General features: G+C 42.3%; 1 protein-coding gene across 10 annotated transcripts in view; it reads right to left on the bottom strand.

Moving 5' to 3' along the window:
* LOC122540026 (protein TANC2) overlaps positions 1-13,053 on the bottom strand; it is a 1,063,581-nt gene that overhangs the window by 913,450 nt on the left and 137,078 nt on the right. For 9 of the 10 annotated variants that reach the window (XM_043675319.1, XM_043675327.1, XM_043675320.1 and 6 more), the window contains one exon: positions 12,550-12,726. The exons of the other annotated variant lie outside the window; for it this stretch is intronic. The gene's annotated coding sequence lies outside the window, so the exon portion shown is untranslated. The remainder of the gene's footprint in view (positions 1-12,549; positions 12,727-13,053) is intronic. 10 annotated transcript variants of the gene reach the window in all.

Raw genomic sequence — 13,053 nt, 5'->3', positions numbered from 1 at the left:
AGCTGAAAATGTGTTGCTGGAAAAGCGCAGCAGGTCAGGCAGCATCCAAGGAACAGGAGAATCGACGTTTCGGGCATAAGCCCTTCTTACGCCCTGAAAGGCTTATGCCCGAAACGTCGATTAATTGCTTAGAGCCACTTACTTTAAAACATCAATGCCATTGGTTTTTAATTAATCCAGTGATACTTTTGTTTCCCTTGTTTTGTCAATTATGAAATCTGACACATGCAAAATAAAGCAACAAAATCAAGAATTTCCAATTAATATGTATGACGAATGTTTTGTCTTTGAAGTTCACTTGCAGGACAACTTTACCCCAAGCCTCTTTATAGTCTTGGTCAAAATATGAACAAAAAAGCTAACACCAGAGGTGAGTTCACAGTGACTGCCCTTGGTATTGAGGCAGTTCTTAAGCGAATGTATCATAAAAGAGTCCCAGTCAAAATAAAGCCAACTGGGATCAGCAGGACAACAAAAAAAAAAATCTGGAATTAAGAATCTACTGATCACCATGAAACCATTCTCAATTGCCAGAAAAACTCATCTGGTTCACTAATGTCCTTCAGGGAAGGAAATCTGTCAACCTCACCTGGTCTGGTCTACACATGACTCCAGACCCACAGTTGACATTCAGTTGGCCTCTGAAATGGTCTAGCAAGCCAGTCAGTTGCACCAATCACTACAAAGTCTCAAAGAAATGGAACTGGACAGATCATTTGGCATTGAACTAGGCACCAGAAAAGACAATAGCAGAAACAGGCCTGTCGACCCTGCAAAGTCCTCCTCACTAACATCTGCTGATGAAGTCGCGCTTATCCGTTTTTGGCGAATACCTTGTATAGTGTTCCTCTTCTTCTTTTTGCAGTCCTGGTGTACTGCAGTGTGTTGTGGCCCTTTTGAATAGTGTCCTGATGCAGCTTCGGTTGTGTGTGTTGGGGTGGTTACTTTCATAGTTTTGGACTTGGTCTGTGTGTGTGTGGCTTTCCTGTATACTCGTGTATGCGCCAAAAACGGATACCCGCGCAACTTCATCAGCAGATGCCTAAGAGAAAGACCACAAGGACATACCACAACCAAAAGGACTAGCCAAACTACCATACATCAGGAGCATCTCTGAACTGACTGCCAGACTACTGAGACCCCGAGGACTCATAACGGCACAAGTCAGTCTCGGTACCAGAAACTTGGCTGCTCATGCTACATTCCCCTGAGAGTTCATCCACAAACTCCATCAACAAACACATCGACCTGGACCCAATATACCAACCACTACAGCGGACAGCTGAAACTGACAACCGGAAGCGGCAGGGACAGACCACTATAAACACCGGAGGAAACATCAAAGAAGCGCTTCGCAGGAGCCTCCCAAGCACTGATGATGTCGCCTAGCCAGGGGGCGAAACGTTTGCAACAAAAACTTTCAGCTCGGCGAACAGAACCACAACAACTGCTTATACTGTTTGGCATGCAAGTAGTTCTGTGTGGTGGCTTCACCAGATTGACACCTCATCTTCAGGTAAGCTTAGTGTTGCTCCTCGCGTGCCCTCCTGCACTCTCCATTGAACCAGAGTTGATCCCCTAGCTTGATGGTAATGGATGAGTGCCAGGCTATGAAGTTACAGATTGTGTTGGAGTAAAATTCTGCTGTTGATGATCCACAGTGCCTCATAGATGCCCATTCTTGAGTTGCCAGACCTGTTCAAAGTCTGTCCTCTTTTCGCACAGTGATAGTGCTACACAACACGATGGAAGTTATTCTCAATGTGAAAACAGGATTTTATTTCCACAAAGACTGTGTAGTAATCACTTTTACCAATACTGTCATGGACAGATGCATCTGCAGCTGGCAGATTGGCAGAGGTCAAGTATGCTTTTTCCTCCTCTTGGTTTCCTCAACATCAGCCACTGACCCAGTCTAACCGCTGTGTCCTTTTAGGAACTGACCAACTTGATCAGTAGTACGACCACTGAACTACTCTAGGTGGACATTGAAAATCCCCCAGGCAAAGGTGAGGACTACAAATACTGGAGGTCAGAATCGAAAAGTGTGGTGCTGGGAAAGCATGACCAATCAGGCTGCATCTGAGGAGCAGGAGAGTCGACGTTTCGAACAAGAGCTCTTCATCAAGAATGAGGGGATGGCCCATTGGGGAGGAAGGGTGGGCTGGGGGAAGGTAGCTGAGAATGCAATCGGTAGATGAAGGTGAGAGGTGCAGTGATGGTGATAATGTTGAGAGGTGGGTGGATCGGATAGGTGGGAAGGAAGATGGACAGGTAGGACAGTTCAAGAGGGCAGTGCAGAGTTGGAAAGTTGGATCTCTGATAAGTTGGGTGCAGGGGAAATGAGAAAACGTTTGAAATCAACATTGATCTTGTGTGGTTTGGAGGGTTCACAGGTGGAACTTCCACATCCGACTGAAATTTACTTGTACTTCCATACATGTCATCTACTGTGTCTGTTGCTGTCTACATTAGAGAGACAGGATGCCAACTTGCGGAACGTTTCATCTCTGGAACACGTACTAAACAACTCCACCGCCCTGTGGCTGAACACTTGAATTCCCCCTCCCACTCCGCCAAGGGCTGCCTCCACTGCCAAACTCTAGACACCCGATGCCTGGAGGAAGAACTCATCTTCAACATTGGAACCCTTCAACCACACTGGATCAATGTCGATTTTCACCAGTTTCCTCATTTCCCCTGCCTCCACCTTATCCCAGATCCAATCTGCCCTCTTGAACTACCTGTCCATCATCCTTTCCACCTTTTCACTCCAGCCTCCTCTCTGACCTGTCATCACTACCCCTCCCCAACCTCATTGCTTTCCCAGCTACCACCACTCGTTCTCTTCCCCTTCTCTCCCCCCTTTCCATTTATGTCTCAGCCACTTTGGGCCACCCCCTCATTCTTCCTGAAGAGCTCATGCCCAAAATGTTGACTTTCTTGCTCCTCTGATTCTGCCTGATCGGCTGTGCCTTTCCAGCACCACACTTTTCGATGTTGAAGTCCCCCACCCGAGCTACAAATCTTCGCACAAACTTTGAAGTATAAGCAGTAAGTGATAGGCAGAGCTAAGCAATCCATAACAATCAGATCCAAGCTCTGCAGTCCTGCCACATCCAGTGGTGAATGGTAATGGACAATTAAACAGCTCACTTAAGAGGAAGTTCCACAAATATTCCCAACCTCAATGATGGAAGAGCCCAGCAAATCAGTGCAAAAGATAAGGCTGAAGCTTTCACAGCAATCTCAGCCTCCTCCAGTGGTCCATTAGACACAAGAGCAGAAATTAGGCCATTCAGCCCATCAAGTCTGCTCCACCATTCAATGATGGCAGATAAGTTTCTCAATCCCATTCTCCTGCTTTCTTCCCATAACTCTCGATCCCCTTTACAATCAATAACAATCAATCTCAGTCTTAAACATATTCAATGACTTGGCCTTCTGTGACTGTGAATTGCATAGATCCACTATTCCCTAGCTGAAGAAGTTTCTCCTTATCCCCATTCTAAAAGGTCTTCCCTTTACTCTAAGCCTGTGCCCTTGGGTCCTCGTCTCTCCTACCAATGGAAACATCTTCCCAACACCCACTGTCCAGGCCATTCAGGTCTCTGTAAATTTCAGTAAGATACCCCCTCATCCTTCTAAACACCATCGAGTATAGACCCAGGGTCCTTAAACATTCCTCATATGTTAAGCTTTTCATTCTCACCTCCCCCTCATGGTGGAGGGCAGGGGGGGGGCGGGGGGCGGTGTGGCATTGTTGATCAGGGACAATATTACAGTTGTAGAAAAGATGTTTGGGGACTCATTAACTGAGGTAATATGGGCTGTTGTTAGAAACAGGAAAGGAGAAGTCACCATGCTGGGAGATTTCTACAGGCCTCCGTATAGTCCCAGAGATGTAGAGGAAAGGATAGCAAAGATGATTCTCGATAGGAGTGAGAGAGGCAGGGTAGTTGTCATGGGGGACGTCAACAATCCAAATATTGACTGGGATCACCACAGTATGAGTACTATAGATGTGTCGGTTTTTGTCCAGTGTGTGCAGGAGGGCTTCCTGACACAGTATGTCGACAGGCCACTTTAGATTTAGTACTGGATAACGAGCCTGGCCAGGTGTTAGATTTGGAAGTAGGTGCAGACAGTCGCCCGAAGCTGGAATCGAACCTGGGTCCCTGGCGCTGTGAGTCAGCAGTGCTAACCACTGAGCTCTTGGTTATAAGATTTCATCTTTTTACTCCTTTAACTTCATAGTGCAAGCACCTTGGCTTATAAAAATGTTGACCCATTCCATTAATTCAAAGTTAACTTGTCTGCAACTTTTATTAATTGTTTGCATTGTCTGACAACCTCATTGAGCTATTTTCAATGCCTCAGACATTTGACTTGCAATTAGTGGAGGCAGAAGATTCTTGCAACTCTATTTCAGTGTTAGAATAACCTTAATAAACACGAGAGCAGATATCTAATGTGGCTCACAGCATAGTGTTCTAGAAGATTTTTGGGACCTTGTGCGCAAATGTAAATACAATTTTAGTTGGAGATTTGTAGGATCAGTTGTGTTTTTTGATCAACATTATTGAATGGATTTGTATATCTAATTTGAAAACTTAATCATTTACAGCAAATCAATAAAGCAGTGGTTTACTAAGGAAGTGGAATAATCCCTGGTCAAGAAGAAGAAGAAGGCTTATGTTAGGACAAAATGTGAAAACTCGGGGCGCTTGAGGGTTACAAGGAAGTCAGGAAAGACCTAAAAAGAGAGCTCAGAAGAGCCAGTAGGGGACATGAGAAGTTGTTGGTGGATAGGATCAGGGTTAACCCTAAGGCTTTCCATAGGTATGTCAGGGATCAGATAGGATCAGGGTTAATCCTAAGGCTTTCCACAGGTATGTCAGGAATAATAAAAGAATGACGAGAGTTATATTAGGGCCAATCAAGGATAATAGTGGGAAGTTGTGTGTGGAGTCAGAGGAGTTAGGGGAAGCACTAAGTAAATATTTTTCAACAGTGTTCACTATAGAAAAAGAAAATGTTGGCGAGGAAGATAGAGATACTTGCATCTAGACTAGAAGAGATTGAGGTTCACAAGGAAGAGGTATTAGAAATACTGCAGAGTGTGAAAATAGACAAGTCCCCTGAGCCGGATGGGACCTATCCTAGGATCCTCTAGGAAGCAAGCGGAGAGATTGCCGAGCCTTTGGCATTGATCTTCAAATCATCATTGTCTACAGGAATAGTGCCTGAGGACTGGAGGATAGCAAATGTGGTTCCCTTGTTCAAAAAGGGTAGTAGAGACAACCCTGGTAATTACAGACCAGTGAGTCTCACTTCAGCTTTTGGTAAAGTGTTGGAAAAGATTATAAGAGATAGAATTTATAACCATCTAGAAAAGAATAATCTGATCAGGGACAGTCAGCACCGTTTTGTGAAGGGTAGGTCATGCCTAACGAATCTTATTGACTTTTTTGACAAAGTGACCAAACAGGTAGATGAGACCGGTTGATGTGGTATATATGGATTTCAGCAAGGCGTTCGATAAGGTTCCCCACAATAGGCTATTATACAAAATGCGGAGGAATGGGATTGTGGGAGACATAGCAGTTTGGATTGGTAATAGGCTTGCTGAAAGAAACAGAGGGTTGTAGTTGATGGAACATGTTAATCTGGGTGTCCAGTCACTAGCGGCATACCGCAAGGGTCGGTGTTGGGTCCACTGCTGGTTGTCATTTTTATAAATGACCTGGATGAGGGCTTAGAAGGGTGGGTCAGTAAATTTGCGGACGACACCAAGGTCGGTGGTGTTGTGGATAGTGACGAAGGATGTAGTAGGTTGCAGAGAAACAGATAGGATACAGAGCTGGGCTGAGGGGTGGCAAATGGAGTTTAATATGGACAAGTGTGAGGTGATACACTTTGGACTGAGTAATCGGAATGCAAAGTACTGGGCTAATGGTAGGATTCTTGGGAGTGCAGATGAGCAGAGAGATCTCGGTGCGCACGTACGCAAATCCCTGAAAGCTGCCACCCAGATTGACAGGGTTGTTAAGAAGGCATAGTGTTTTGGCCTCTATTAATAGAGAGATTGAGTTCCGGAACCAGGAGGTTATGCTGCAGCTGTACAAAGCTCTGGTACAGCCACAGTTCTGGCCACCGCATTATAAGAAGGATGTGGAAGCTTTGGAAAGGGTGCAGAGGAGATTTACTAGGATGTTGCCTGGTATGGAAGGAATGTCTTACAAGGAAAGGCTGAGGGCCTTGAGGCTGTTCTCATAAGAGAGAAGAAGGTTGAGAGGTGACTTAATAGAGACATACAAGATGATCAGAGGGTTAGATAGGGTGGACATGGAGAGCCTTTTTCCAAGTACGGGGATGGCAAACACGAGGTGACACAACTTCAAAGCGAGGGGGGATAGGTATAAGACAGATGTCAGAGGTAGTTTCTTTACTCAGAGTAGTAAGGGTATGGCTTTGCCTGCAACGGTAGTAGATTCGCCAAGTTTAAGTGCATTTAAGTCGTCATTGGGCAGGCAAATGGACATACATGGAATAGTGTAGGTGGGATGGGCTTCAGATTAGTAGGACAGGGCAGCGCAACATCGAGGGCCAAAGGGCCTGTACTGTGCTGTAATGTTCTATGTTCTAACCTCCTCTGAATACACTGCAGGGCTAGTAGATCCTTCTGAGATATGGGGTCCAAAACTGCGCACAATACACAAATGTGGCCTGACCAGAGCCTTGCGGAGCCTGGTTTTATATTTGAGTCCTCTCAGAATAAATTTGCCTTCCTACTGACTCAACCTGCAAGTTTACCTTGAGATAATCCTGGATTAGAGCTCCCAAGTAATTTTCCCCCCATTTAGAAAACAGTCCATGCTTCTAATCTTCTTATCAAAGTGCATGATCTCACATTCTCCCATGTTGTATTCCATCTGCCAATTCTTGCGCAGCATTAGAGACACCAGTCTTCAGCAATTTGATTCACTCCACATAATATTAAAGAAACAGTTGGAGACACGGGATACTGCAAAGGCTACATGCTGTGACAACATTTAAGCAATAGTACTGAAGATTTTGCTCCATAGCTTGCCACTCCCCTAGCCAAACTGTTCCAGCACCCGATGCGAAAAATTGCCCAAGTATGTCCTGTACATAAAAATCCAAGACAAATCCAACCTGGCCAAATACTGTCCCTCAGTCTACTCTTGATCATCAGTAAACTGATGGAAGGTATAATTAATAGTGCTATCAAGCAGCACCTGTCCAGCAATAATGTGCTCAGTAATGCACAGTTTGGGTTCTACCAGGCCATTCAGCTCTGCCCCTCCAAGCCACTCACCATCCTGACTTGGAAATATATTTCCATTTCTTCATTGTCGCTGGTTCAAAATCCTGAAATTCCCTCCCTAACGGCATTGTAGGTCAACCTGCAGCAGGTGGACTTCAACAGGTCAAGAAGGCTGCTCGCCACCAACTTCTCAAGGGTAACTAAGGAAGGACAATGAAATGCTGGCCAGCCAGTGACTCCCGCAACGCACAAATGAATAAAGAAAGAAAACTTCCACAGGCTCAAGTCATATCTAACATTAAGGAATGTGATGATTGCTGTGGAAGCTAAATGATCCTATCACATAACAAGAAGCGTGTTACGACACAGACAGCCGGCTGAACCAAAGATGCCTTCGTACCTCTGTATTTAAAACACAATAAATTTAAACCAGTGAGGACACCCAAGTAGTCACTCCAATGGTTCCTAAACAGATTTTGAATAACCAATCCCATTCTTGGTGAATTATTAATTTCCAGATATTTTAATCAAAAGGCTTAACAATTTATTAAATACAAACTACCATTAGCAGACAGAAAACTAAACTGCATGGTAAATTGATTAATATCTATGTTTCAACCCGGAAATATTTCTTGTCAGTCCTATTCACACAAAAACACCAGACAAACAAATACACAATTAAAGGATAAATAAAATAACTAAATTGTTCAGATTAATTAAATGTCATTCACAATGCGTTGTTCACAGGTTTCATGTGTGGACTCTGGCTGCTTTTCTTGAAGTGTTGATTAGGGTCATCTTGTCAGTTCACCCAGGCAAAGACAGCAATACTTTTAACTCAGCTTTCCTTTCTTTGGGTCTCTGGAAGCTGGTGTATCAGGTTAGACGGGGAGCTTTCAAATCTTCATGCTGTCTCTGCAGCATTCCAGAATCATCTCTCAGAAAACAGTTTAATTTTTTTAAAAATTCTTGTCCCATCCTAACAATTTGATCAACTGCCCATGGGCCCTTAGTCACCATTCAACAAACCCCATCTGCTTGTATGTAGGGCCCCCTGCAGACTTGCTGGAACCACCTTCCAGGTGGCTGACCTTGTTAATAGCCAACTTCTGCTATCTGTTTAAACACAATGCTTATCCCAGGGTTGCTGTGAATGCTGAAACCTTTTCATCAAGGCTCAGCCTGTAATTAGTCTCCAAGCCTGCCTCACAAAGAAACAGAGCTGGCCTGGTCTGTTCTCTTTTTAACGAAAGCTTTCCCAGTCATTTCCAGCTCATAATTGAAACTTATGAAAAGTAAAACAAAAAAAATTGCAACATCAACAATGGGTTCCTCAAGGCAATGTCCAAGCACCCACTAACTCCAACAGTCCCTTCCCTCCAGAACAAGATTAGAGGTGTGGTCGTTCCCTACTGATTGCACAACATTCAGGTCCATTAAACAAAAAAAACTGAAAGAACTATGGATGTTGGAAATCAGAAACAAAAACAGAAATTGCTGGAAAAACTCAGCAGGTCTAGCAGAATTTGTGGAAAGAAAGAAGAATTAATGTCTCAAGTCCCTTCTTCAGAACTGTGAAGAATTAGGTCCATTCACAATTTCTTAGCATAATAAGACAATTGATGCCCACATGAAATATAATATTGACAGACTTTGGGCTGACCAGTGACAAGTCAAGTTTGCACCACACATTAATATCAGACGTGGCTCAGCAAATAACACTATCGCCTCTGAATTCAAAGGTTGTGCGTTTAACTCCCAATCCACAAACTCAAGCATGAAAATTGATGTTAACATTTCGGTGTAATGCTACAAGAAAGCTGCATTGTCCGAGGTAACTCCTTGGTATAAGACATCCAACTGTTCTTTAAGTTGAATACAGATGCTCCCACTGTACTATTACACGAAGGGTAGGAGAGTTCACCCAGTGGCGTCACCAATATTTATCCATCAATCAACGTCACAAAAACATATCATCCAGTCAATACTACACTGACGTTTGTGGGAGTTTGCTGTGCAGAACTGCTATGCAAGAAGTTTCCTGCAATAACAGCATTTTTTGTAATGTTTGAAGGTTATGCAAATGCATATTTATATAAATGCACAAATTCATACAAATACCAGGTAATGTCTATTGCCAATTAGATTGAATCTAACCATCAACTCTGAACATTACCAATGATTTCTCCTCCGTCAACATTCTGAGGGTCATCAGTGATCAGAAACTCAACTGCCCCAGCTGCATAACTGCTAATGACTATAAGACTGGTTAATGATTCTGTAGTGAGACAGTATCAGCATCTTGCTACAACTGCATTTTATTAACCAACTGCTTCCCCACGTATGAGGGGAAGGGCAGCAAGTACATAGGGAAAGCAGCACATCTAAATTCCCCTGCAAGTTAAATGCCAACCCAACTTGGACATCTACCGCTGTACGTTTAGTCGCTGCGTTAGAATCTAGAGTTCCTTATCTAACAGTCATAGCACCTTGGCCACATGGACCACAGTGGTTCAAGAAGATGGCTCATGTTCTCAAGGCCAACTATGAATGGGTAATAAATGCAACTTTATTTTATTTACTTAAAATAAATAATATTGTTGTACAAGTACTTTTATATTTCAGACAATTAAGTATAATCCACAATATACAAAAATATAGACAAAATAATAGAACAGTATTCAGATGATTCAACTTGAAGCAGCTTGTATCATTGATACAGCCTTTTCCTGAAGGCTACTTACAGCTATTCCCAGCTTTCCAGAAAAACATTTAGAAGAACAGTTGAAGTAGGAAAATGTAAGGGAGATGGTTACAGGAGGATATAGGCAGATTGATCTGCACATCCAACCAAAGACACAGAATTTAACCCTAAAAAGTGCGAGATGATGCACTTTGGAAGAAGTAACAAAGCAAGGGAATGCTCATTGAATGGCAGAACACAAGGAAGCTTCGAGGGTCAGAGGGACTTTGGGGTGTTTGGCCACAAATCCCCGAAGGTGGCAGGGCAGGTTAATAGGATAGTTTAGAAGGCATATGAGGACATTTGCCTTTATCAGTCAAGACACAGATTGTACAAACAGGACGGTTATGTTGGAGGTGTTCAAAACTTTGATTAAGCCACAGCTGGAGTTTTGTTTGTAGTCTGGTCACCATATTAGGAAGGGCATGATTGCACTGGAGAGGGTGCAGAAGAGAATCACCAGGATGTTGCCTGGGATGGAGCATTTTAGCTACAAAGAGAGGTGGATAAACTCAGATTATTTTCTTTGGAGCAGAGAAGTTGAGGAGGGGCCTGAGATGTACAAGATTATGAGGGACAGAGCAGTTGTTTCCTTACGTTGAAGGGTCAATAACAAAGAAGCATTACCTTATGGTTAAAATGGCAGGAGATTTAGAAGATACTCAAGGAAAAATGTTTTCACCCAGAGGGTGATAGAGGTCTGGAATACACTGCCTGGAAGATAGTACAATCTCACAAACTTTTAAAATGGACTTGGATGTCATAGTGACTCAAGTGTCATAGCATTCATTTTATGGGCCTAGTGCTGGAAAGAGGGCATAGATTTAGTGTATTTTTGGAGGTAAAGTGTTGATAGGCTGAAGGGCCTCTTCTGTACTGCATGATTCTCTGATTCTAAATCTGACGTTTCTCCAAGCTGATTGATTTGCCAACACAATGCATTATTTGAAGAAACATCAAGGAGATGATGGAAGTGCACTAGTGTGCTTTATATGCATTTGCAAAAAGCTTTGTGAATGATATAGTGAGGGGGTGAGGACAGTCACTTCGAGAGGGTGCGAGGGCTTTCGTCAGTCCAGAACTGTTCTCGGCAGCATTTCAGGAAGTAGAACTCACTTTTAATCACTGTAAACAAATGACGCGATCAGTGTTGAACACGTCTTCGATGTAATGTTTCTATCGGGACCTTGAGATCTCCTTCGGATAATCGATAATCGGATAATTGACATTCAGATTATCAAGGTTCTTCTGTACAGAGGAACCTCGATTATCCGAAGGCCATTGGTTCATTCAGTTAAATCAAACGCCGGATAACACAGTTTAGCCATGCATTGGGATCTTGCGATCTTGTTTGGATAATCCAAAATTCGGATAATCGAATGCTGGATAATCAAGATTCTTTTGTAAATGATATTTTCCTAGCTACCATCAGTTCTGAGGAAGGGTCACCAGACCCAAAACATTAATTGTGATTTCTCTTCACAGATGCTGCTAGAGTTGCTGAGCTTTTCCAGCTATTTCTGTTTTGTTTCTGATTTACAGCATCCACAGTTCTCAGTTTTTATGAGCAATTCTTTGCTTTATTTTAGAGTAAGAAGCAGTGTGTGTTGCAGACAGTGACAGTTTCAAAGACAAAGTTGGATTGCACTAAGGACTAGGACTGAGCCCCTTTTCCTGACTTTTACAGCATTTAAATGAAGCAAAGTAAAGAGCTATGTTTATTAATATTTAGAGATAACAATGAGTTGTGTGGTGGGGATGACGAGAACATGATCAAGTAGCCTGAGAACATAAGAACTAGGAGCAGGTCTAGGCCATCTGGCCCTTCAAGCCTGCTCTACCATTCAATAAGACCATGGCTGTTCTAGAACTGGGAGGAGCACACTGGAAGACAGGAATCTTAAAACCAGCAGATCAAAGATTCCACTTATATGCTGTTAGTTTGAGGCTAGGGAAGAGGATCAGAGTGAAGGTGTAAAAAATGTCGAAAGGTGAGCAATTTCAAGTACCTGATTAACAAATAAAGGGTTCTCAAAATGACGGTTATGACAATGTAAACAATGATTAAACTTGTTTCCAGAGATTTAGAAGACAGTTAACCAAAGTGCAAAACACGAAAATAGTTGCAAGAATTGAATGGCAAGAGAAGAAAAAGTTATTCACACATTGATCGGTTAAAATGAGAAACTCCCTGCCATAAATCATTTCCAAAGTAGAGTCACGAATTATTGTCAAAAGTGTTGAAGAATTGAAAAAAGGAATAACAATGGGAATGGGGAACAAACACGCAAATTGGAATACATTTTATTATTTTCAACTGATAGCCTGGAACAACGTCTGCATCCTGCAGTTAATTAGGCCTTCAAACACCAATGCCTATTACTGAACAAAATGTCATAAAAAATACAATGCTAAACTATTCAGTTTTCTTTGGGAGAATCTTACTGCCAGATTAATTCATATAACTAACCACAAACAATTTATAGACAGCAACATTGCTGAAAAATGGTCTTACTGTGAAAGTCTATCAGGAACCAAAGCGAAGTAGAAATACGCCATGAACCTTTATGAATGATCACCAGGCGACATCTACTGCTGGCTGTTAAGACCAGCTACTTTTACTGTTTCAACTTCAATGAAAATACAGTTATATCCCAATGGATTCGTCCAGATCTGTGTTACAGGTTTTACTCTGCGAGAAAGGCAAGGAAAAAGTGTCAATTAGTCTCCAAATAATAATTTATCACATAAGTAATAGATAGCCTGGAGTTTTTTTTTTATAGATATTTTTATTAGAAATTTAACATTTTTACAAGTTTAAAAAAATAAACAAAACTCTCAGATAAAAACATTGATATACAATTAGCTCCAATATACAATAGCCAAAATTTAACAAAAAAAAAACAAAACAAAAGAAAACAAAAAAAAAGGAAAAAAAAACAAAATAAAACTCAACTATCTACTAATCTAACCTACAACGAACCAGAGTGTATATTTAAGTCTCTTACATGCTCGGAAT

Source organism: Chiloscyllium plagiosum, chromosome 33 (genome assembly GCF_004010195.1).
Source record: "Chiloscyllium plagiosum isolate BGI_BamShark_2017 chromosome 33, ASM401019v2, whole genome shotgun sequence".
In the NCBI taxonomy this organism is placed as follows: domain Eukaryota; kingdom Metazoa; phylum Chordata; class Chondrichthyes; order Orectolobiformes; family Hemiscylliidae; genus Chiloscyllium; species Chiloscyllium plagiosum.
The sequence above is the reverse complement of the archived record's forward strand: the minus strand, read 5'-3'. Positions and strand labels throughout refer to the sequence as shown.